The sequence below is a fragment of the Vipera berus genome (assembly GCF_964194415.1).
Source record: "Vipera berus genome assembly, chromosome: 1".
Classification (NCBI taxonomy): Eukaryota; Metazoa; Chordata; class Lepidosauria; order Squamata; family Viperidae; genus Vipera; species Vipera berus.
In genome coordinates, this window is record NC_138202.1 from 327,133,656 (window position 1) to 327,161,303 (window position 27,648).

The following is a 27,648-nucleotide window of genomic DNA, read 5'->3' on the forward strand; positions in this document are numbered from 1 at the left end:
GTATTGTAAGCTGCTCATGGTTCAACCTTCGAAACGTGATAAGGGCTAACTCGGACCCTGCCATCTATTCTAGAACAATAGGACGAGGGAAATGGGGAAGAGGGAGTGGTCTTTTTGTCTGAATCCCTTCTGGCGATTTACAGCCTTCAGGTACTAATCAAAAGGCTCCACTCTGATTCTGCTTAGATAATATGTACATCTATCTTTTATCTATCCAACGTTTCCCATCCAAGCTCTCAAAATACCACTGGGATCCATTTATGCAGTGTTTGAAGACATCTTCTGCCTACTTGGGTAATCCCATTCTTAGCATTCCATTGATTATGGCAGACTTCCTCAATATAGTGCCCTCCAGCTCTGGGGCAACTCCTAAGACTGACCATCCTGATTAGGAGTATTAGTAGTTGCAATAAACAATACGTCTATTTGGTTTAAAGCTTTTTTCTTAGAGCCAGAGCAGGAAAGGATTTTTCTCAGTGCTCATTAATTATTTTCCCATACAAAGTGAAACAGTGACAGGAATAAATTTTGCCGTTCTGGAATGGAATTCTACCCGATGGATTAGAATGTTTTTGATCATTTTAGGATTGAATCCTTAGTATATTGGAAGCAATGGAGTCTGCTTTCTGTGTTTATATGGTAGTGGTGGTGGGGGGGGGAGTTCTAGGTGCAAATGAAACCAGCCCTTGATGGAATCTCAACTTAATGTAAGATCTGACTTAGCTCCAAATGACAGTAGCTCCTTCACAGATACACTCATTGTTTCTGGAATCACAAATCTATCCAGGGAAGTCAAAAGTTCAAACCACACAGAATATATTTCTTATTTTTAATCTCTACCATCCCACAGACAGGGAACTGTGGTTTCCTTCAGAAACGGAAAGGAACTAAAAAAAAAACCCCAACTCTGGGTTTGTTATAGAATTACACTGTTATGTTTGTTTCTGCATTGGTGTTTGTTTAGGTTTTCTCTCCTTATTTGCTGTATTGAGTTCATCTTTATGGAAAGTTTTGTAAAAAAACAACGATTGCCATACCAGATGCAAATTGATAAAATTGTTCCAAAGCTACATGCTATATAAAAGAAGTGAAGATTGAGATAAATGTAAAGATGTTGGTTTCAAATTTATGCTGTAAGAATTTGGGAAATACAAGTATATCTGCAACAAAGTGTTGCCTTGTGCTGATCAGAGTTGCAGCCGGGCCTCCAAGATACATCAGTTCATTCCCTCCCTTGCCCCTTGTTTTTTATTTTCTCTGCTAATCAGTCAATGCTGTATTCTATGGAACATTTAAATTTGTGTCTTAGTTTACCCCATACTCAATAAGATTATTTTGAAAATATGCAACAATAGTGTCAATTGCCTTCCAAAGTATCCCTATCTAGAAAATGAGATGGATTGTTACTATATAGCAATGGGGGGGGCAACTGGTACTGTACATAGCCTTAGGTGTGTATAGCATTTCTCATGTCATCTCCAAAGCCCCTGAGAAATATGTTGCAAAATACTAAATTGGAGCTATTATTTTCCACAGTTTTTGGAAATGAAGCTGATGCAGTAAGTATATTAATCTCTATAGACCAGGGGTGTCAAACTGCTGGCCCACAGGCCTGATGCATCATAGCGAAAATGCGCCCACCCCATTGCCAGAAATGGCAAAAAAGTCACAATACATCACGACACGTGTTGTTGTTAGTTTGACACCCCTGCTATAGACCTTTAAATGTAAACTCCTTCCCCAGCAAAATCAAGTGGAGAAAAGGTAACCAACCCCCTTTCCAGTCATTTGAAAATGTTGCTGTCTAACCAGCAACACAAGCAGCCTTTGGGTGTGTGTTTTTTTAAAAAGCTGCCTGACCCAATATAAAACAAGAGTGATTTTCCATATTTTAATATAGTTTCTTCCAAGGGACTGGCTTCCCCACAACATATTTAGTACCTGTGGGCTGCATTTCTGCAACATGCTAAGGATGGTCAGTTGTATTCTAGGCTAGTTTTTTGTGACTTAATGTTTTATATAAACCCATCCTACAGTACTAGATTCATTTACAGAATCAATGATTCAGTGTATTCGGATGAAACCAGAAAATCTTAATTAAGAAATGACATTTAGTATGTTGTGCAAACCCTCCAGTCGTTGGCGTGTAAGGTGAATATTCAATGAAGTGAAGCAGATTTTCTGCTTCTGATATTTAGGATTCATGTTTCTACTTGAAAAATTGAAACACCAAGAAATGAGAGTTTGAAATAGCTGCTTATTAAGATTTGTGGCAATCCCAAGGACATCCCCTCCCCTTTTACTCCCCTTTCCCATGCTTTGCAGGAAAAGGCTTCCATTCCAGAACACAAATTTTGAAAGTTCATCCAATTAGAAAACTGGGCTGCCCAGTGTCATAGTGAGGCTGTTGAAGGGGGAGGGGAAGAGGGAGACTGTTTAGAAAATGACCACAACCACAACCTTTTAAGCACATGGAACTTGTTCTAATTTCTCACTGACTTATACTACAGCTTTGAACCTGATACTGAAAGGAATACTGAAATTTTGACATAAGGCAGCCTTCCCCAACTACTGCTCTCCAAGAATTTTGGATTTCAGTTGCTTAATATTTTATTAACTTTGCTGCCTAAGAAGTGGTAGAGGTTTGATTTATCAGGAGAACAGACACCGTGTGAAAAATCTAGTTTAAAAAGTGGTCAAGAAATCACTTCCTACATGGTCCTAAAATCAGATTTATCTATTTTCAGTTATGTTGTTGTTCAAGAATGTGTGATTTGTGTTTTAATAGGGAGTTGATTACACATGTATTTAAATTATACTCCTGAGTATCAGTTTGTCTAGCAAAATTAAAGTGCAAATTCTCTGTCATTCTGGCTTTGTGAAAAGTACTGGTGATTATTTCATCTGCAAATCCAACAAGATTTGATAGGGAAAAGAAGGGTTAATCATTGTTTCTTCATACTTCAGTGGAGGATTTTGGAATGGGGGGGAAACGGTGCTGAAAGATTATGTTTGGAGTAGGATTTAAATACAGGAAATCTTTGAAGAATGCACATCATACTAAAGGTTAGAATAAATTATAGTATACTTTTGCAAAGTCACTGCTGACAACTACCAAGCTTTCCAAAGCCTACAATACATTGTTTGGAGCTTGCTTAATTGTATAAATTGCTCAGAAAGGAGACCACTTCCTCTAGTCATTTATTTTGTATAAAAACAAGACTAATATCCATCATCTGAAAAATGGAAAAGTAGTCCTACAGTTGAAGTCTATGGTTTTTCATCTGTGAATAAATTGCTACAGCATTAAGATCCTAGTTTTTGATTCCAAATTTAATTTACAATACTATAGATCATGCTTTTAGGTTTCAATTTGTGTTCTGCTAATCATATATAATATTGAGCAAGTTTATTTCATTTATAGCCCTCACATTTATTTTTCTTCAGATTGTTCCAGTTCCCTGTTACTGTAATAACTATCCCGTGAGTTAGGACAATAATAAAATTATTTTCCCAGCAGCGCCACTGAACTTCATGGCTGAATAGGGCCATTCTTAGAGTAGACCCAGTCAATCCAGGGCTATATTTTAGCTTCCCAACAGATTATTTATTGATATTTCTTCTGTTGACTCTCTGTGCTATCTGATTTTATAAATAAAGTGAGAAACAATGATGTCTTCTTCTTTTTTTTTGGATGTACAAAGAATTTGGAAAAGAGTATTGCTTGGACTCCAAACATCTCCCTTTCACAATTTAAAGAATTCTTAGGAAAAGAATCCTCTTCAGCTTAAATCAGTGGCCCCCAACCTTTTGGGCACCAGGGACTGGTTCCATGGAGAGAGGTTTTTCTGTGGACCAGAGGGTGCATGGTTTTGTGTGCTGCCTGCATCCCGCTTGTTTTCACAGACCGGGGGTTGGGAACCCCGGGTTTAAATTCTTATCCTGAACTTTTAGATGTCAGGAAATGGGAAGATGCTTACTTTTTTTAAAAAAAAACCTCCAGCCTCACCTGGTTGAAAACTGCCTGTGTGATAATGCTCTGGAGCAGCATGAAGGGTAAACTGCTATTAATCTGAACCTTTCCAGTTTTTTTTCCTTATTCCTAGTTAATAGACTAATATAGGTGATGATGGGAAAATGATTTCTATATCTTACAAAACATTTGTGCTAATCTTTGTAAGAAAGCCTACATTGGAAGTGGCAGTGGGGGGACTTCAACTTTATTTTCAAATTCATATATTCCTATGAATGTGCTATGTTGAGGGAATGACTGCCCCAACATACTATCTACTAACTGTATCTATCTATCCGCTCAACATCAACTTAATTTTGTGCATAATTTCAAAAAGCTGTTTTGAAAACTCATCCCTACTTGCACCCCAAATCTCCCAGGATCTATTGGCTGTTGTTTTCTTAAGTGAGTGCATTCACTTAAGTCCATTCTGCTAATTTTAAGGTTTGATGGCCCCGAAAAAAAATCAACTTCTATCAAATAATTATAAGACATGTCTTAGCTGCTGGTTGTTTCTTTAGCAACTCCAGTTCTGAGCAGAAAGCTCCAATTAACTTCCTACCAAACACTCATTAGCCTCTATTGTGAAGTGAAGATAAAATAACAAAATGTTTGAATTACGAAAACTTGAATATATCTAACTTTGATTCATACAATCTTATTTATACTGATTTTGCAGCCCTAAGAAAGCTTTTTAAAATGGATTACATAAAAGAACCTATCAAAACATGAAATAACCAACTCCCCAAACTAAAACTTTAACATTAAAAGCACCCTATAAATGTTGATATTTGCATTATATTTCATAATATTTTGTGGAAAGTATTGAATTTTAAACTATTTGGAGAACATACGTATAATATAGCTTAAAGAATACTATTTGTTTCCCAATAGCAATGTTTTGCAATAACATATGCAATCAAGAGAAATTTTCCTAACAATGTGGAGGGCAGTATGTCTCATGATATTCTTCAGTTCAGATACATGCATATTGTGAACTCACGGACATGATTTGTTAAAATTGCTTTGAATGCAGTTCCCTTTAAAAATCTTCCATATGGTCAAGCTGTTTTCTTTACACCAGTACTTTCTCACTGGTCTTGTATACAGTACTTTCTTTTCCAGATTGCAAAGATTTCAGTTTTCATCTCTGTCTCCTTCCTTCCCTGTAAGAATTATTAGTATATATTAAGGTAAAGGTAAAGGTTCCCCCGCACATGCGTGCTAGTCCAGCCATGTCAAACACAAGGCCCGGGGGCCAGATCCGGCCCGCGAAATGGTTTCATGCGGCCAGCGAAGCCATCCTGGAAACAGTGAGGGAACGGCCCCCACTGCCTTGGCCCTGGCCCAGAGACCCTCCTTATGCCAAAGACCCCCAGATCTGTCCCACTCCTGCCCAGGCCCCCATAGGCACCCTTGATGCGAACGATGTAGAGCTGGCCACGCCCACCCAGTAGGCCACACGCACTCTAGCCACGCCCACCCAGTAGGCCACACCCACCCTGGCCATACCCACCCAGCCCCCTGAGGGCAACCGCAATGCTGATGCGGCCCTCAATGAAATTGAGTTTGACACCCCTGTGCTAGTCGTTTCCGACTCTAGGGGCCGGTATATATTAGTTAACCTATTATTCTCAGGGGCTTTCTTGGAAAAGACCATTTGACATTTATTTGAGAATCCATTTCCCGTGATCTTGGTTTGGTTGAAGAGTAACAATTGGTGGGAGGTTTTTTTGGAAATTTGATATATTCCATGAAAAGTCAATATACGGTACATGAGTTACTCTTGGTGATAAGTGTTTTTTCAGTAATACGTTTACGTAATGTATGTAATACATTTACATTCAGTAATACATTTAAGGGAAAAAATTACTAATGAAAATAAATTGGTGAACGTCAAATCCTGGTTTTGAGTTACAGCTTTAGGGTAGCTTTCTCCATCTTTGGCTTTGGCGAGGACCATGTTTAGAAGGTTTTGGAGGGCTGCTTGAGAAGATGCTGACAACATTGGTATTGGAATTATGAGATGCTAAGATAATGCTAAGAAGTATTTTGAGGAAAATTCCTTTCTGTCTTTGATAGTAGAGTGGATAAACTGATAATTCAGATATGTTGGATTGTACACTGGAAGTGAAATTGGCTATTCTTACACATTTGAATAATCAGGATTCTTATGTTTGGCTTTGTGAAGCAGATGACTAGGTTTGCCAGCTAAGTGTGCCTTTCTTTTTCCTCTTTTGGAAAGAAGCATCTGACTCCAAGATAAAGCCATTAAATTGTGGGAGTTGAAAATAAAACTTGTTCAGTTTCATCAGATAAATAGGTAAAAATTGATGGTTAGCATAGTTGGAGAAAATACCATCTTCACTAAATATATTTATGAAAAGCATATATTACTGAGTAAACATGGAATATAATTTTTTCATTATCTTGGATTTTATCACTCAGAAATTTTCATTTGCTATTTTCCCCCCTAGAATTCCATTTATCTCTCACCTGGTATATATCTGAAGGAAGCTGCCTCCTATACATCTGATATGATTGCCATCTCAGGTTTTACTGGATCACCTACCTCCCAGTGTTGAAGGGTCAAGCAGAGTGTATTCTAAATGTTAATTAATGTTAGTTATTCATGGTTGGCAGTATAGAACATTTAAAAACTGGTTTTGTGTTTAAGTTTTATCAATAAGATAATTAGTCAACCACATTTTTCTTTACCTTATGCTTCTCTGTAAAGTGCCACATATATGGAAAGCTCTGGGTAGATAATAGGTTGTTACAAGAAATAACTGTATGAACATTAGCCCATTTTCAGTTCAGATTAAATATGTTGCCAATTGACCATTAAACATGGTGAAACTTAGCTCTTGGTAAGAATGTGTAGCATTTTACAAATGCTTGTGGCACATTACAGGTTGTTCATGTAACATATTTCAAGATATGGAGTTCTATGAATATCTTCCCTAAATTAGTGACAGGGAGATCAGTCTTGTTGCAAATGGAGAAACAGCATATATGTAGCTTCTTAGCAGTCCAAATATATGCATTATTTCCACATAGCCTCCATTTATGGATAATTTGCTCTGCAAAAACTGGCTGAAAGCTGGCTAATATTCTCTACCAAGTTTTCCAACATTACCCTTACAAATGTATCCCAGCACATACAGCACATATAGGATGGTCTACACCTGGTGTAGCATATTATGAAAGTATTCCAAAAAAGTGCTACTTATCTATAACCTTTACAGCTATGTACATCTTTCAGCCAACCTAATTTTTAATAGCATTCTAAACCTTTCAGTAGCTTTGCACAGATAATGTTGAAAGGTTTATCTTATAACCTTGTATGCCTATGTGTAAACCATTTTTTTATTATTAACCGTTGTTTAATACTTGGATTTATATCCTGAGCATCTTTAAAGGATATCCTAATTGAAAATACTGAAGAGGTGTTATGAAAGAGAAAAGTGTAATATGCAAAAAAAAATATGGATTTACAGAAACTCTTTCCTTCTATATCTAGTTTGCTTTTTTGACATTGGACAGTTTATTATGTGTATTCGTTTGCCCAGATACTGTGGCCTGAATCTGCAAATATATTCATGGTATACCTTTGTCCTGCTGTTGCCCTCAGCCAAATCTGAACAAGATTCTGGCATAGGTATTTAATTACTGTACTTCCTTCAAGAGCCTTTTGTTTCCATCTCCATCACCCTTTGGTTCCCATTTAAAATTGAATTGGAAAGGATTAAATGTCTGTTATTCAGTTTCAGCATAGGATGTTAACACAGTTCTAGCAAAATAAAGGAGCACAGTCATGTAATATTGCTCTAAAAAGTTGGCTTTAAGAAGAGTAGGAGCTTCTCTGCTTATCTGTAACCCTTCCCTCCTTAAGCATACAAAACAGTTAAAATAATGCTTTTGCTCCTAATGTACTAGACTATAACAGAAAATCCCACTGTGCTGAATAGAGAAAGGGGAAATTAAAGCTATTTACTAGAATAAATTCATTTCAGATAGCTTCTCCTTTATATGAAAACATCAACACAATTTTTTCAGAATTTTGAGTTTTATGACACAATAGGAAAGGGGTGGTGGTGTAGCTTAGCAGGAGAGAGCAGGTGTTTTGTGCAAAAGATGCGAGGCTCAGTACCTATTATCTCCAGGAAGAGGTGAGAAGCACTTTGGGCTTAAATCCTAGACATCCACTGTAGAAATCCCACAGTTATGACCAGAATTACCCTAATAAAAGCACCAGTTTCCTCTTATATCCTCACTGCTACAACTGTACATCACAGATAAGTATACTTGTCTCTTGGTCCTAACTGAAGAATTTGCAATGGTTGCAGTCCTCCTTGTCTTGTGGCTGATTTTTGGTGGCATCCATCACTGCTCCTGCCATACTTCCCAATGATATCTTCATTGATTCAATTATTAACAGTTGGCTGCCATGTTGTCAGCTGTGAAGAGGAGAAGGAAAGCTCCTTTTGATAATTCTGCCACCATTTCAGTTATTTCCAAACCTCTCTTGTTTCAGCAGGAACAAGAAAGGAAGGAGGGAGGGAAGAAGAAAGTAGTGGTAACGGTCACCTAGGGCTTGTGCCAATCAGGACATGTCTTCTCAACGCTGCTTTCAGCTCAAAAGCTACAAAGTCTGCTGTTAGTTAGGGAGTCCTGCCATAATTTCTCATTTTTAGTGCCATTGGTGAGGAAGAGTGATGTGCCCCAGAAATGTCCACTTTCTTTCAACTGTGCAAATAAGACAGAAAGGGAGGAAATAAAGGGTAAGGGAGGGGGGGAAAATCAACTTTCTCTCTTTATCTCTGGAAGCTGATAGAAGGAGCCTCTCCCAAAACTTGCAGAGAGGCTGCATGATTTCAGCTGTAAAAATCCAGACAGCCCCTAGTTGTGATCAAGGAGTTAGTTAATTTGTTTTGCTTTACCAAAAACAATAACAATAAACAGAAAAAGCCAGAAAAATAAAAAAATAGGATTTCCCCAACATTACATAGGAAAACACCCCACTTTTTGAACATGTTGCAATACAGTACGCTTTTATAACTGTATCTTGTTCAGAGGCACACTGTGAACACATACTATCAATTCAATAGTATTAAATGAGCTTTCCAGTATTGCAAAATAATATTTGCTGTATTTCATGCCCGGTATCTTGTCATATCAATATGTTTGGGTTTACTGGTCTCTCTTCTGCCGTCTTGCATGTCTGGACTTTTGCACCCACGCCTGTTAACTCCAAGCTTTTGTGATACAGAGGCAAAGGAAATACAGTAGTAACACATATTAGAAATTAAAGATGAAATCAAACAAATAAAGGATATTAATGTAAAAAATCACATATAACATAAAATGCCACAATGATGAGAAAATGGTATTAAATTTGATGAAAAAGATGTGGCCATTTTGCTGGTGGTGTATTAGTGTCCTTTTTATCAGAACCACTTGGAGAAGAAAAGGAAAGGAAACACTGGTGAATTAAAATTAGAATTAAAAAGTAGGAAATAATTGTAACCTTTTAATTTTTCCTCATGGTCATATCATTACACAGCAGAGCTAAAAAATGGCACATCCTCCACCATAGTCTTCCTTGCCTTATACAGTTGCTCCATTTTTTTAAAAAAGGGGTTTCAAGATACTGTAAACTATGATTTTAAAGACAAAGTATATTCATTGGAGCAGAACCGGAATCTTTTAAATAATCCACTGACATCTTTAGTTAAGAATTGATTATAAAAGTAAGCTGATTGCAGAGTGCCTGTGTATTGAGACAAAAATCAAGGTATTTTGACAGGTTCAAAGCAAAGGATTTTGCACTAAAAGACACATCCCATTTTTCTTCCTAAGTAAAAAAAAATACATATTAATTAATGAGTTTTTAAAGCTTAACTATTTACCTGAAGCCCTTTCGTGTCAATAGGCATTTGAGATACCCAAGATTCCTTGGCCAAGTGTACAGACAGGTTTGAATTTGAAAAGGGAAAACAACAATGACAAAAAAATTGGCAGCATCATTTAAAAGTTTGCTTGCTTGCTTGCTTGTTAATTAATTAAATAATTGTTTTTTAAATTCTACAATTGCCTACTCAAGCCAAGTCTTTAGTGCCTTCTTGGAGGCAGGCTAGGGTGGAGCTGTGCAGTTCTTGGGATGTGGTTCCAGAAGACAGGTGCAGGGACTGAGGTTTACACTGTTGTTATTCTACTGAGCATAAACCTTTGTTAATAGACCTCTCTGTAACCAATAAGGGCAAAAATAGCAGAGAACATTATATCTTTTTAAATCAAAATGTGTACGTTTAGGATCAGGGATGAGCAGCAGGATATGCCCTTCACAAAACCTCTCTGTGGGTGCTTCTTTTTTTCCCCCTGTTCAATCATGTACGACTCCTGGATAATTTCCAGCAGTTTTCTTGGCGAGGTTTTTTCAGAGTGGTTTGCCTCCTTCCCAGGACTCAGAGGAAAATGACTGGCCCAATTCACCTAGCAGCCTTAATGCCTGAGGTGGAACTAGAATCTAGAGTCACTTCTTGCCTGATGCTTTAACCGCTACATCAAACGTTCTCTCTCTTCTTATCAAACAAATCTTTTCATCGAGCAAACTCTCTACAAGAGCATATAAACAAACCATGGAACTCTTCTTTGGTTTGCTTACTGGTTTGTGTTTAATCCTGATCTTCTGTCTGTTTTTCTTAATGGGCCCAAAGCCTTTATTAATTTCTCTCATGCTGATTTGTTTGGAGGATACAAATCCTGGATATGCATAATATAAATTAAAACATAGAAGGAGCTTCTATGGCTTGGTTTTTTTCTGGTTTTGGCATGAGGAGTCGGATGAAACAGATTTAGCAACATGCCTTAGCACAATACTCACATACAGTTGAGCCAGAATGTTGACAGCAAATGTGATCTAATGACTTTGGAGATGCAGAAAGATCAGCAGTGTGAAATAGATACGGCCAAACGAAAAATGGGATAGAGAAGAGATTCAGTGGAAAATTGTAGCTACAAAATAGAATAGGAACATGCAATGCTATATTGTTATGCTTTTACTTGTCCCTCCCTTCCCGTAACATTTTGCTCTTAGTCTTAATTAAGCTCAAGAATCAAGTATTACTATTCTTACAGTAGATCTGGATCTAACTGCCAGGTAAAACAAAGATTCTGTATTGGTTAAGTGTAAAGTGGAGGATGGGGATAATTCCAAGTAGCGAAGACACGGAAGTGAAGTGAAACCAGGAAGGGAAATACAAGGAAGGTGTGTTTAAGAAGCAACATTGAGCAATGCATTAGGGAAGCCTAAAAATCTATGGTAAAACATCACAAACAAAAGACAACCTGGATCTCAGAAGGAGAAAAATTGTCTTCCTATTCATGGATACCTATTAAATCAAGGTTTAGTGAGCAGAATAAGAAACAGGCATTTCTGTAGCTGAGTCTTTTCTCTCCCACTTTGATTTTTTTTTCATATTGTGCTTGTTCGGGTACAACTCTAAACTACAATTAGATGATTCTGTCTCATGTATGTACTCACTTTCTCCAATATATGAATACATAGCAATTCAAAGATTTTCATTTTTGATTAACAGTACCATATTGTAGAGTTTGAACTCAGGCAAGCTTTGGTTAATTTTATCTGTTGTTAGTAGAACAAATTCAGCCTTGGTTATTGACACTGACTTATTTTAATTGTACATAATTAAGATGACCAGTTTAAGAACATGCCATAGTAAATTGTGGTTAATCAAATACAAAAGCATTTATTACTTTTTCTAGCTCTAAGTGTAGAGAAAACATACTCTTTCATTGCATAGCTGTGAAGAAGAAAGCATTATTCATCAACAAAAGATGTAGGCCTTGACTTGGATGTTGGAAGGCTCACTCATAGATATTGCTTACTTCAGCAGCAGGTGCTTTATGCCCAGTGTGTGTCTTTGTTGTCTGTGTCCATGTTTAAACAACTCAGAATTTTATATTGGCTATTCTGTTTATACACATAAGAGAAAGGGAGGAGGCAAAAACTGTGAGTGTGTGTGCTGCTGTGTGAAAAGACTGATCTATAGTGCAATACAACATTATCTCTGACCTCTGGATATATGAATGGGACTTACTGTAACTGTAAGTTATATTCTGGAGGGTGTAAGATGCCTTTCTTACGTTGAATAGCATGCAGCCTTCAATGTAACCCAGATGTGTCAATGGGACCAGCACTTATACAGAGCCAGTGATTTCTTGATACGCTGATCTTAACTCTTGCTTTCTGCAGCATTAGACACAAAAAAGATGGAAATAACTCAGTGCACATATATTGCTGTACCTCCCTCCCTAACTTTTATAAATGTTCAGAAGTAAAACTCATTTATTTTTTTTATTTTTTTTAATTCCATTTATATCCCGCCCTTCTCCGAAGACTCAGGGCAGCTTACAAGCTTAGCAGTAGCCTTCATTCTATGTATTCATTCTAAGATATTTTGGGTTGGTCTTCTGGAGTCCTTGGAAAATTGAAAAGACCTATTAACATTCACTAAAATAAAAATACTGAGAACACACTAAAGGTGATTTAGAGAAAATGCATGAAAAATGCCTACGGTGCTATGGCCGTATTTTATGAGCAGCATCCCACACTGCCTGTACTGCTACCACTTTAACATCAATGGCAAACACCCATAAATAGGAAAACTGGCATGACACAATTGACATGAACTTGACGATTACCCAGTTGGGCCCAGTTGCTGTTTTTGACTGCATGAAATGGCATTCATTGACCTGAAAAGCAGACCCTGGATCTGTGAGAAAATAGTAGGGAGAAGAAGATTCTAAGGTATCTATAAATCAAGAAGTATTTTAGAAATGGCTTTTCTTAAATTAGAAAAGCTTTATCACTTCTGTCAAAAAAGAGAAAGCAAAATGCTCTTTTTTTTCTCTTGTTTGTTCCTGCATGGATGATTATTGTTCATGCTTCTGATTTTTGAAGTAGAAACTAAAGTCATAATGGTGGAGAGAATCTATACTAGCACAAAGAGCCTTGTCCAGTCCCAGCATAAGGACAGCCCCAAATTGAGAGCTTTCTTTGTGAAAGAAAATTACTGTAGCTAAACTAATACTAAACAGTCTCTCTCTCTCTACAGACACTCTGAATACCCTACTGTTCTCCCTCACTCCTAAAAGAGATTTTTTTAAAAAGATAATGCTGAATTAAAAGGCTTCAAGGTCCTTTACAATAAGAATATAGTAATTATGGCATGTGAGAGGTCTTACAATACTACTAGCATTATTGCAACAAAACTTTGAAATGTTGCAATTAGAAATGAAATTGAGCTTTGGTTCATCAACAACAGTGCTAGTTTTGCTGGATTACATAAATAAATAATGACCTATATTGGTGAATTAAGTCTCCTGGCCTTCTCCTAGTGGTGGATCACAATAGGGTTAGCTATAACAAATCCTTGTTATAGAACATCAGAAAGCTATGGGAAGATACTAGGTTTGTTAGGCTCAAATTCTTAGTAGCTCCTGCAGGATTCCTCTCACAGAAAAACCAAACCAAAGAAATGCTTTTGCAGTGGAAAGTTGTCCAGTGCTATCCTCTGCTGAACTTGGACAGCAAGAATAAAAAGCACCCAACAGCTGAAAGTTTTTGTTCTTGTGATATGGGAGGAATGGAAATTCAGGAATGTCATCCTCTGTTGTCTTGTCCATAAGGTCTAAAATTATTTTTCCCTTGATTGGAGATACCTTCATACACCAGACTCACTCAGCCTGTGTTCAATTTGTATTACCGTGTTTCTCCAAAAATAAGACCCATTCTTTTTTTCTTTTTTTCTTTTTGCCTCAAAAAGAGGTACCAGGTTTTATTTTCAGGGTGTGTCTTTTCCACTTACCTCCAGCACTGACAGCTTCACCCAGTGGGCCCACTTCTTCGGTGCCGTCCCCCGGCCTGCATTTCGCAGTCAGAGGCCTTTCTGGAAGATTCAGTCCACAGCTCAGTTCTTGGCTGCAGAGGCCTTCCAGAAAGGCCTCTGACTGTGAAATGCAGCCAGGGGGTGCCACAGAAGAAGTGGGCCAGAGAGGAGAAACCTGGCTGCAAAGTAAGTGGGTGTTCCACCCCCCACCCCTGTTCTAGCTTGATTTTTAGGCGTGTGCCTTGTCCCCAAACTAGTGCTTATTTTAGGGGGTAGGGCTTATATTAGCTAATCCCAAAAAAACGCACCAGGGCTTATTTTCAGTGTAGGTCTTACTTTCGGGAAAACACGGTGGAGATTGATCATCCCTGTGTCATGGCTAATGTTGCAAGATTCGGCATAGCTCCTTGCAAAATTCAGCAGGCACATACTGAACGTAACACTAGTTAAATATATTGATTTGATGTTTACTTCTTTCTTATGTTACTATATTAATTTTAGCCTCATTCCCTTTTTACTGTTTGAGATTATCAATTTCTGGATGTTTTCTATTATTTGTATTTTAGTCCATGGTTGGACATATAGGCCTGGCATTTTTAGCACCATTTAACTCCAACTTGGGGGAAATAGGTCCATTGTTTTTATTGCTCTATTGGTACTATTGTAAGACCATAATAAAGTCTTTTGTCTGTTAATGTAGCATTGAGTATAGAGTGCGACCACATGTAACAACAGCATAATAGTTGCCCAGAGTCATGTTATTGGCAAGAGGAGTTGCACATAAATTTAATAAAAATAAATAAACAACTTAGCAAGTTGTACTGATTCCTTCATGAAAAATGGGATGAATTACTTTTTCTAGTCTTCTCATCTCTATCCTAGCTAAACCATTTCTTAATCTGCTTGTTTCAACAATTGTATCTCAAATTGCTGGAACTGGAACTGGAACTGCTCCATGTTATGAAGCAGTGAACTGCAAGTGACAACTTCTCAGTGAATTTCTTCCAAGAAAGTTTGGCTTGACTTGGAACCAAGGCCATCCTTCTTGTGGGCATGAAGAAGTACACTGAATCTTTCTTGTATAACAAGTGTGCAACTATTGTTGTTTCAGGTCTTACTTGTTCTTAGCCCTCCTTTACTAAGCATTATCCTCCCAGTATACTAACTCATGGTTTAAGCAATTACCCCAGTTGTTCTAGGGTTGTGTGCACAAAGAACTGTAAGCATACTGGGTTTGTATAGCACACTGTACGTCAAATCATCCAACTGTGTTTTGCACAAGCGTATTGTCAATTCCAGTCTGAGGAGGAAATGATGGTAAAAAATAGGAGAGGTCTATCTCAACAGAAAGGTGTTCAGTTACACCTTCCCTAGCCAATGCTGGTCTTCTAGACATAGCATGACTGATATGATGCAATATACAGTATCCAGGTCATCCCCTTCTAACTCCAGAACTTTCAGTTTTTTTGCAGCACCCACTCTTTCATCCAAACCAAACAGCAAACTTCAAAGTACAATTTCAAATCAGATAATCACAAACCTTTTTACTTTTCAACTTGTAGCCCTTATAAGATAACATTTACTGTGATTTATTGTCATGCTCACTGGCACACGTTAAAAATGAAATTACATTTAATTTAAACATTTATCTTCCTTATAGTTTGTGTTTTCTCTTAACTTTTTATAAGTTCACTATTGTTGTATAAAACAATAAAAGCTTTATTTGCATCCCAAGCCATTCTTGAATCAGTGCTTATTTTTAAAACATTTCATTTCTTTTTACAGTCCTCTGCTATGGCTTCTTTCTGTAGCAGCATTTCATTCAGTCTCCATCTGAAACAATTATATTTTCTTTTATAAATCAAACTCACAGGATTATGATCTGAAAATGTCTTTGGAAATATTTCTACTTTAGAAATATTAGTGGCCAAATTCTTTGAAATCCAAATCACATGTATTATTGAAAAAGATCTGTATCTTTCAAAAAAGTGTATGCTGTCTTTAATTATAAATTTTCTTTTTTTAATAATATTTTTATTACTTTTCTAATTTTACATTTAGGTATTTAAAAAGCAACGTGGTGGCTGGGTTAATCAATAGTTCAGTAATGTACAAAAATCTTTAGTACAAATCTCAAACTACAACCACAAATATTTCCTCTCTTTTTCCCTTAATATCTACTTTCTCATATTTAAGCTAATACAGTTCTTATTATGTCAACTAAATGAAAACATTATTACATTTATCAATAATTTTTAGCTTATACATATCTTAATTACTTTTACATTCAATCTTTACATTCAATCAATGTCCTGTTATTGGTTTTTAATAATAAAGTCCATTATATATATTATCTAAGTTAATCATATTCATAATATTTTTTTTCTTTTGGGTCTAATTTTTAAGTATTAAACAAATAGCATCCTTGTTTTCAACTAATTTCCAAATGTTTTAAATTTAATGACCAAAACTTCCCTTATCTCATTTTCTCCCTTTGACCTTCTTAATTAGTAATATGAAATCCCCTCTGATAAATCAAAACCCCAATTTTTTTCAGCCTTATTCTGGCTTTCTTTGCCAACTAGCCTTCCATGTAAATGCTTTTAAATCATCAAATACATCTCCCTTTATTATTATATATATTATTTGGAATAAGAGAGACCATTTACTTGCCATTTTTTTGGAAGGGCTAGCCCATTTGTATTCCTTAAATCGTCTCCCTATTATTCCAAATCCCCATAATTGTCCTGGTATGTTTATCTTCCATTCGGTCTATTCTTTTTCTTGCTCCTCAAATTTCTGATTTATATAGAAAGTCTTTTCCATTTTCATTGTTGTCAATCCCTTTTCTGCATATTCCATTGACTGTATTTGTTCATCAATTGAGTCTTCTGTCTTAGTATTTGATTGTTCCACTTCTTATGTTACCTTCTGCATTGTTAGTTCTTTAGTTGTAGTCAGAATTTGAGTTTGTATATCTAAGCTGACATCTTGTTCTTTTCTGTAACATCTTATTTCGTCACAAGCTGAAAGGATGGTTTTATGTATTGCTTTCAACATGGAAAGAATATTTTCCTGATCTTCATCCATCTTCTCTTAATGGTGCATTAAGTTGAGGACTTCAAAATCAGACAATGAAAATAATTTTATAGCTGGGTATGGGACCTCTGTTTCACGTGTTTGTAAGTAGTCTTTATAGTAAAAGTCATTTGTCAAGTAAGATTTTATAATCCAAAGTATTTCATCATCTCAAATAATGACCAATATTCCTCAGATAAAAAAGTAGGAAGGCAATTCCCCACATATACAGCTCTAAAAATCAATGAAGTTTACATTCATAGTTCAAGGAGGCCAGCCATGCCACCCAGAAGTTCTCTTTACAGCTGAACTTCTCACAGGTGATGTTTATCAAAGTTAAAAGAGTCTTCAAGCCAAATCTCCTTTAGGCAATAACAAGTTGTAATACCAAGCTTCACCACAACATGTCACCGATGCTGCTTAAGGTTTTTTAAGTCCAAAATTTTTATAGTCCTTTTTCCAATTTTATTTCTTTTTTATAGATAAAAATAAAAGTCTTCGGTGAAAATATATGTTTCAGAAACATATAAATCCAATTAGATTAAAGTTATTCTTTTAGTGCTTTAATACCCCTGGGTAGTCAGTCGCTGCTATTCTTAGAGGGTGGGATAAAAATTCCCTTTCCTCTCTCCTCACAGGGGGAAAGATTTTGGGCAGCTTTTACAGGAAGAAAAATACTTAGGATCTTAGAGAGAAGATCAGATCTCACCCAGTTTCATCCGTGTTGCCTTAGAAGTGCCTGGTGGTAAGTTTGACTTCGGCTGTTTGCAGCCTAGTGACGAGCCATATTGTTTATGGCTGGTCTTTCCTCTGCCGGTTTGGAGGTCTGCTGCCCTCCCGCGATCAAGTGGGGGTCTCTCCCTGCTGATTGCCCCTACAGGGCAACTTTCAACCCTTTCCAGGGTCCCCCAGTGGAATGAAACTGAACACGGAAGACGGAGCTCGCGTTCCAGTGTTGTGGTGGCTGCGATGGCAAACCAGAAGTCCTTTATAAATTTTCTGTCTTCATATTTCATCTAGCCCTAAATTGTCCATCTGATCAAAAAAAAAAAACAACCTTCAGCTCTTGGTAATTTACCTTGAATGATTCTAATTGTTTTTTCCTGAAGTTCTATCCAGTTGTGGGGGACCTCTCCCTCCCATCAACCACCAGTTTTCATTTTTTTTAAAAACCCTTAATTTCTTCATAAGTCATTTATAAAGCATACTTGTCCTCATTGGAGACATAAATTCCCACTATCAAAATTTTTCCCCCTGTTTAATTGTGTCTGATTCTTGGAGGCCATCTGGACAGGTCTCTGGAGTTTTCTTGGTTTGTCATTGCCTCCTCCTTAGGGCTGAGAGAAAGTGACTGACCCAAGGCCACCCAGGTGCCTTTGTGCCTAAGGCATACTAGAACTCAGTATCTTAGTTTCTAGACTGAAGTCTTAATACCGTACTGTATGACTGACTCAAAGTCTTAATTCCATGGAAATTAATGTCCATCCCATTAAATCTACTATACTTGTCATCACTCTATACAAGTTCTGTTTGTTTGTTTTTAGGAAAAAACAGAAGAAATAGCTTGTTTCTGGTTGTTGTTTTTTTTGGATGTTAAAAACCTTCTGAAGAACAAGTTTCAAATTAAATTAAGTTCTCAGAAATTACATTCAAGATTGTCTTCCACTATAAAAATGGATTAAAAACAGAAGAGGAGAGGGACGCGGTGGCTCAGTGGGTTAGGACGCTGAGCTTGTCGATCAAAAGGTCGGCAGTTTGGCGGGTCGAATCCCGAGTGCCGCATAACAGAGTGAGCACCTGTTACTCGTCCCAGCTTCTGCCAACCTAGCAGTTCGAAAGCATGTAAAAATGCAAGTAGAAAAATAGGGACCACTGTGGTGGGAAGGTAACAGCGTTCTGTGCGCCTTTGGCGTCTAGTCATGCCAGCCACATGACCACGGAGACGTCCTCAGACAAGCGCTGGCTCTTCGGCTTTGAAACGGAGATGAGCACTGGCCCCTAGAGTTGGAAACAACTAGCATGCATGTGCGGGGGAACCTTTACCTTTACCTTTACAGAAGAGGAACAGATAACGCACTGGCTGTGTTAAAAGCTGTGTTAAATTATTGAAGCTGTTCCTGAGAGAACACAAGTGTACTAACTTCTTTTGTTTTATAAAATTTATCAATTTTCTTTAATAGTAAAAAAATAATAAATAAAAAACATTCCCACTAAGATCTGGTTAGTTTGTCTAAATTAATTCCAATTTATTTAAAAGTGCTTTCACCAAAAATAATCTTTCAAAATAACTGTTCCCTTTATTCATTTTAAACTTTTTCACATTAGCTCATTGTTGTGTGTTTGCCACAAATTTCTAAGTCCTTGAAACAGCTTTCTTTTTTCCTTTGTACAGGTAGTCCTCAACTTACAAGGACAATGAGCCCACAATTTCTGTTGCTAAACAAGACAATTGTTAAATGAGTTTTGCCCCATTTTATGACCTTTTTGCCACAGTTATTGACTCATTGCATTAGTTAAGTTAGTAACAAAATTGTTAAGTGAATCTGGCTTCCCCGTTGACTTTGCTGATCAGAAGTTCATAAAAGTGATCAGATGACCTCAGGACACTATAATTGTCATAAATCCATACCATTTGCCAAGCATCTGAATTTTGATCATATGACCATGGGGATGCCACAATGGTCATAAGTGTGAAAAATAGTAATAAGTCACTTTTTTCAGTGCTATTTTAACTTCAAAAGGTCACGAAACAAATGGTTGTAAATTGAGGACCACCTCAATTTAGAATTGCAACTCACCAGGTGGAATTTTATTCTGCTGCTTAAAAAATCTCTCTTTAGTTTTCAATTAATTATATCCAAAAATGATTAAGAAATGAGATTTGGCTGAACTTTGTGTCTTTATAATAGGCTGCAATTATGGCTGTGAACTTGGTTGAAAACACTTGACTCCCAATTACAGTTCCTGTAATCTGCTTAAGAGGAGCAGCTGTCTGGAGCACAAGTGGGCAATCTTATGATCTCTCCTTTTGGCAGAAAGCAGATGTTTTTGCAATTCATGGTAGTTGCAGTGATGTTTTCCAATTATTCCTCTTGATTGTGGCATTAATCCCAAGTGATAAAGAATATTTGAAGATAAAAATATAGGACAAAAATATGTGTTTATTGAATGGAAAAAATGGAACATGAAGAAGACCTTATTCTTCCAAGGCAGTACTATTAAAGCTTAAGTGAGAAAGTGGTGTGGTCTACCCCAGTTCAATTTGTGGGGGCATGCTTGACATATATCATCACCATAGAATCATTCCCACTGAAAATAATGAAAGTAGAATCAAGCAACATTTTCCGTTATTTCAATTGTCAGTAAGGTAACTGGCTAATATTGTAATGAAATCCTGGCATCTTTCCAGAAAAATAAATTCTGCAGAGCACAATAATAGTCCCAGAAAAGCAAACACACTAGATTGTGGCTTTATCAAAGATTGCAGTTCTGTTGAATGGCTTATAAATAACATATACGGTATAAGATTGGGCTCCACTTCCTTGTTTTTTGTAGGAATCAAAATTTATTGCTGGTAAATACTTGTCTTACCTCTATTTGAACACATCAAACAATCATGAGACAATCACTTCCCCAAGGAGTTGGTTCTGCTATCAAACTGCTCTTACCATTTACACTGTGAACAATTAATTTTCACAATTTGCTATGCTTACTAACATGAGATGAATAACCTCTTATGCAGCATTACTTGCCACTGTAACAGATTTAAACTTTTAGTGATCTTATGGAACAATTTTAAAGTATGAAGAGACTCTTAAAAGTCAATTTTGTGTTCCACTGCTTAGAAAAATGCCGCAATATTTTCATCTCTTATCTTAGGACAACAATTATCCTCATATGACTTTTCTATTTTGTGTACTGATATGTGAGGGCTCAGTGTTTTCCCCAGATGAGTGATTTTCTCATGCCATCCTCTTTGTCTTGGCATCAAGTAGCTCTAGGCAGAAAAAAGTTGTTCTTTTCTAAAAGAAAAAAAAAATATCCTAGTAATGTTTTTATCATTGTTATAAAGCTTTAGAGGAATCAGAACGAAAATATAGGTAGTTTATTCACAACCACAATGACTTGCAATGGGAATTCTGGTCCCAATTCTAGTCATTATTTGACTATTACCTATAACACAGCTGTTTTGGGCACTGATTAAATTCTAAAATTTCTCTTCAAAGGATCAGTTTGGTCGGGACCAAAAGGCCTATGCAAACTCCTCTGCTTGTCTCAATAAATTAATCTGGAGAAAACATATTTTCCTTGTTTCTCCACATTCACAAATTAAAAATCGGCCGTAATACGAATGTGTGTCCTGTAATTCTGCAATCATGATTTTAGAGTCTGTCATGTTCAAGGAAGTAGCTCTGGAATATTCTTATATTTCTGCTCATGTCAGGACCCAGCTCTCTTCATGATTCAATCATACTGACTTTAAAAATGTTATTGGATATTTGAATATTCAGTCATTTCCAAAATGTTTTATGAAAGTGCTCTGTAATTATTTCAATTCATTTGTTGTATGCATAGAACTTGGGTCTGGCTATCACTGTGGAGAACAAGGACAATATAAACTATGATTTTACATCACAGGTATTACCAGTTACCAAAAGGCTCTACTTTATTGCTGTTGCTAACATATGGGTATCCCTAAGTATGCTGCTTCCCTTTGAAAATCTACCCTGTAATTTAGCATTCACCGCTCATGGAAAAACATTGGTGTTGTTTTCTTGTGATGCTGCTCCCAGACTAAATTTGAATTTGTGTTGTGTCTTTTGAATAAACAAAGTTGGCAAACTCCCCCTCTCCTGGTCATGCAATATGGGTGGCATTAATCTATGCATCCTTTGTGGAGAGAGCATTCAGGAAGGGTGGTATGTGACTTGTACTATAAATATTCTGATGTCTAGATCAGACCAAACAATCTTCCAAACAATTTGGAAATGCATTGAATTTAACCACAATAATCCTCAATCAGCCTTGTTGAAGCTGGATAGGGATTATGAGAATAGTCGTAATTGAAAGCTGATTATGTTGGGGAAGTTTGGTTTAGGTAAAATTGTAATTCTCAAAGACTGTTTTGCTTTCAGCTGTGTTTTGTTTTTCATTTGATGAGTGGTAACCAAGAGCTATTTTGTAGTATCATCAGAACTAAGTATTAAAGGTTTTCCTGAATCAAATCAGTTTGGATTACAATCCTGAAGTTTTTAATGTAAGGGGGGAAAAAATAACCTAGGAACTTTCAGGGAAACTGGAAGTCAAGGGCAAAATATGTTACGTGAATGTAAAATTTTACAGTTTCGATGCCAAGAATTGGGAAGATAGGCTAGAAAAATTAAGTTCTCACAACTCAAAATGTGACCAAAAGTGGGCAGTCCACAGTGCATTGATCATATATGGACTCCAGACTTTCTGCATAGCTCATAGATCTTCTTCTGATGCTTCTACCACATTTGGTGGTTTTCCATTAAAATTGATGGCAATTTGCCACAGTATAAATCAGAATCAAATGAAACACTTTGTTTTAGGGACATGTTATATGCAAAAAAAGCAAAATAAATGGAAAATTCCTGCACTGCTATGATACTGCCTACTTCATATCATAATAATGTCTATAGCCCTCAATGAAGAATAATAGTACTGTAAACAACAACAGGCTTCTAGTTAGAGAAAAGTTGTCTGCTCCTAATATGTGTAATCCCACATTTTGAGAGTCAATAATCAAATTTGGTAACTGGGTTCACACATTACACTAATTACTTAACCATAATTTATTAAATAATTCATTCTGGGCCAATTGCATAAAATATGTTAAGCATAAACTATGTGGTTTTTTTTAAAAAAATCCATAAAGTCTGATTTATCAAATGTGCTTATGACACTAGAGCAAACCACACTTGTGGCTATGTGTAAACGATGCTTGAATCACAGCTGTTCAGAGAGCTTCCTTTATTTTTAAAGCTGGACTTTCCTAATAATAATAAAATACTGTAGTTTTGGCTTATTTGGGGTTTTATAAATAGTGGGACTATTTGCTAGCTAAATATTGCTCAGGCACCAGTTACACTGGTTTTCATATAAAAACTTTATATGGTGCAGTTGTTTCATAGCCACTTGAAAAGGTGCAACAGAAGCCATTGGCCCTTGCAGGGCAGTCTTCTTGAAAGAAAAATCTTCAGGAATTGCTGGAATTTATGGAAGGCATACCTCCACTTCTTGAGAGAAAACATCACCTCCAATGAATATTCTGCTTCTTCAAAACCAGCTAGTTGCTTGCCCTATGTTCTTCTCTTACAATGCTGACCTTAGTTTTTATCATGTTGCCAGGGTGAGTCAGCGGCCACAGTACTCATTGCTGTAATCCTGTTCTCTTTGATGGCCAGGATGGAGATTTGATTTATGCAAGCATTAGCTGATTTAATTCAAACCTTTCCTACAAAGTAAGATTTCAGAAACCTGGTGTCTTTTTTAAATTTTAAAACAGGAAATTATGGTTCTTAGTTTTTGAACAATTCAGGGTTATAATTCAGCTACAAAATATGGTTTCAGTCCATTGTCTCTGGGTTTATCATTGTGTATTGAGAAGAAATTGCATGTGTGCTTTAATCTGTAATACGAGCACATAAATGTCACCAAAGGAGCAGATTAAGAATTGAACTCAACTTCTCCCTCAGCCCTGAGATCATTGGATAGATATGAGCAAGTCAGTGCTGGCATTATCCTTTACTTCTAGAACAAAACTGTGGCCTTCACCCTATCGTGGGAACATAAGAGAAGGATTTACAAAATGCAATAAAAATTCCAGGTAACTGATAATTGAATTGTTGGGAAATGTGTCATATTACTCTACAATAATTGTATCTACTGTGCCAAATCAATTATTTTAGAAGTTTCAAAGCAGGTTAAAGTATAAGCCCTTGATAACAGATGGAAATTACAGTACACAAATAAAAAAGGACTAAAGTCCATCAACAGCTGCAAGCATTTACTTATCCAAAACTCATTAAAATTTGGCTCACTTTTTACACCCCAAAACAAAACACACATTTAGAACAGTCTGCTAGATCAGACCAGGCCCTGTCTTATCCAGCTTTCTGTTTCTCACATTAGCCAGTAGCTCCCAAGGAAGAGCTAGAGAGAAATCCCTCTGAAATATTATTTTCCTGCAGCCAGTGTGGGAGGCATGTTCACCCCAGCACAGAGATGTAACAATTTATTCTTCAAAACCAACAGCACTTAATATTTCTGTATCATTTTACAATATAAAACAATCCTGTAATTTCTTTTATTGTAACATAATATTTCAGATTGGAAGCCAGAATAAAAATAACCAATTGAAGCATATTGGAGATAGTTAACATCCTGGGATAATGGATAATAAAACCTGGACTTTTAATATATATCTGAGCACAGCAGTAGTGGAGTATGGGATATTCCACATGGAAGATAATTTCATAGAACAGAAGCCACCATTGAGAAGACCATGTGGCTTCAAAGTGGAACTCTTTAAGCTATGTAAACAATACCATCCCCAAAGATGTTACATACCTAGAAAATATAAAGAAAAACAAAATAAATTGGGGCAGTAGAAAGTGTTCTGCAATGAGGAAAGGTGGGGCAAGTTGTACTATGAAATAGCTTTGCTCTGCTTGGCAACTATGTTGTGAATGGACAAGCCAACCAGAAACAATTTTGTGAGAGCACACAAAAATTCTCAATGTTCTAAATATGTCCTGATTTAGTTAATTGGCAAGCCATAGTTTAGTGCACTATAAGAAGTCTGCCTCAGAATTTTCAGTAGAACTTGTCACATACATTTTCAGATACAGCCAACACTCCTATTTTACAGATGACGAATACGAAAGCTTAGAAATTTTTTCTTGTTTGCTTTATTTTCAGTTTTACTTGCACGAAGCTGTTAGCAGTCAAAAACCTTTACTAGCTTATAAACTGGACTAGGGGTGTCCAAAATACGTGGCTTTAAGACTTGTGGATTTCAACTTCCAGAATTCCCACAGCCCCCCTGGTCTACACTGTATTGGATTTCAATTGGTTTAAATACGAAATATTTGTAATCAAACATCCATTAGAGAGATCTTTCCCTCCTTTCTTCAAATCTTGACCAGAAATCTCAAGTACCAATCTTTTATTTGGACAACATTGTGTCCTTTGGGGTTTCCGTCCAGCGGAAATGTCTGTCCTTAGTGTTGCTTGGAGATAAGTTTGTGTTATCAGTGTAAACTTTTGAGAGCTACTTCCCTTTTCCTGCTGTGTATGCTTTGCTTGATGCACATATTGTCTCCCTCCCTTTGCTTTCCCTGCACAATATGTGCACATTCAGGGAGATAAATGTTATTGCAAAGTACTAGATATTTGCTGCACCACCCATATCCTGTGGCTTTAATTAGAAATCTTCAGAAATTCTCATTTGTAGTCTTCTGTCACGCCTAATCCTTATGATGCTTTTGTCCGTTTGTGCAGTGATCTCACATCGATTATTATCATTGGTTATCTTGAATGGCTAGCCTACTTCCAGAATGGCTTACATAATTAAAACAAATCTCTGTTCTTGCCCAACCTAAAAGACACATTGAAGAAAGAAAAATAAAAAAAAATTATTTTTATTTTATTTTAATTCCATTTATATCCCGCCCTTCTCCGAAGACTCAGGGCGGCTTTAAAAATGATGAGGAATGAGAAAAACGAAGAAATTTAAGTATTGAACAATTCAGTATGCCTGTTCAATCAAAGGTTGTCCACTGCCTCTTAGAATAAATCATCATACTGGCCTTGTTCACTTTCAATCAGCTTCCATGGTTGTGAGAAATCAGATATTTTCCTGTTTCGAGTACAATTGCATCCATTCATCCTGATTGCAGAGAGATCTCAAAATTACCTGTCATGAAAGAAAATCTACATACACGTAGCTTTTCTCTGACCAAAAACTTTCCAGCTATCTTGTCCATTCATGTGTTCTTAAACTGGGAGAATCATCTTGTCAGCTGGACAAAGCAGGGAAGAAATGCCAGTGTGTATTAGCTCTCATGTTACCACCAAATATTGTTGAGTTCTAGATAGGGCTTTGAAAAAACAGCGTTCACAATTCAAACAACAATCTAAGAAGACTGCCACATTTAGTTAATCTTGGTATAACTTTAAACCTTATTAGCTGGAAGGGGAAATTTTTCATTTTCAAGTTAAAAATGCAAGAAACCCATATTTAAAGAAACTGAGGGTTGGTTATAAAACTCCTAATTGAAATGATCAAGAGGTGTTTTATTAGACAGCAAGCCAAAGCAGCTATTTTAAAAATATTTTTTTCAAGTACCAATTCTCAGAGTGACCACTCTCCAACTCAGCAGATGTTCCTGCCATGGTAGTTCTACATTTACAACAGGGGTGTGAAACTGGCGGCCTGCGGGTCAGATGTGTCATGTGCAGGCCATGCCCACCCTGGCTCTGGAAAGGCAAACAATGTTGCGATATGTCATGTGACGTGATTGAGTTTGATACCCGTGCCTTAGAATGTGATGTATACTCAGTGTGTGAAGCACAGCTAGGGGAATATCTATTTTATTGGACAAGTTGGGACTCTCTGTACATGCATGAAACAGTTCTTCTTGAGAAAGTTCATGGAACATTCCCAAAAAGCAGGACTGATAACTTTCGTAGATTCGTATCTGGCTAACCAGCCATACACACTGTGTGTGGTCCTCAATAGAACTGCATCTACGTGGAGGCTAGTGTGTAGTGGGGTACCCCAGGGCTTTGTTCTGGGCCCAGTGCTCTTCAGCATCTTCATCAATGATTTGGATGAGGGGATAGATGGGAAATTCATCAAATTTGCAGACGACACAAAGCTGGCACGAATAGCCAACACTCCAGATACAAAAGGATCTTGACAGACTTGAACATTGGGCACTACCTAACAAAATAAAATTCAACAGTGAAAAAAGTAAGGTTCTACATTTAGGCAAGAAAAACCAAATGCACAGGTGGTGGTACCTTGCTCAAAAGTAGTAACTGTGAAAGGGATCTCGGAGTCCTAATGGGCAATCACTTAAATATGAGCCAGCAGTTTGTTGCAGCTGCCAAAAAAGCCAAAACAGTGCTAGGCGACATTAACAGAGGGCTAGAATCAAGACCACATATAGTATTAATACCACTTTACAATGCCTTGGTAAGGCCACACTTGGAACACTGCATCCAGTTTTGGTCACCATGATGTAAAAAAGATATTGAGACTCTAGAAAAAATATAGAGAAGAGCAACAAAATGATCAGGAGACTGGAGGCTAAAACATACAAGGAACGGTTGCTGGAATTGGGTATGACTAGTTTAATGAAGAGAAAGATGAGAGGTCACATGATAGCAGTGTTCCAATATCTCAGGGGTTGCCACAAAGAAAAGGAGACAAGCTATTCTCCAAAGCACCTGAAGGCAGGACAAGAAGTAATGGATGGAAACTAATCAAAGAGAGAAGCAACCTAGAACTAAGAAGAAATTTCCTGACAGTTAGAACAATTAATTAGTGGAACAACCTTCCTCCAGAAGTTGTGAATGCTGTAAAACTGGAAGTTTTTAAAAAGAGACTGGACG

General features: G+C 36.9%; 1 protein-coding gene across 2 annotated transcripts in view; it reads left to right on the forward strand.

Annotated features, from left to right (window-relative positions):
• Positions 1-27,648, forward strand: part of SPTBN1 (spectrin beta, non-erythrocytic 1) — a 193,035-nt gene that overhangs the window by 74,100 nt on the left and 91,287 nt on the right. The gene's annotated exons all lie outside the window — the stretch shown is intronic.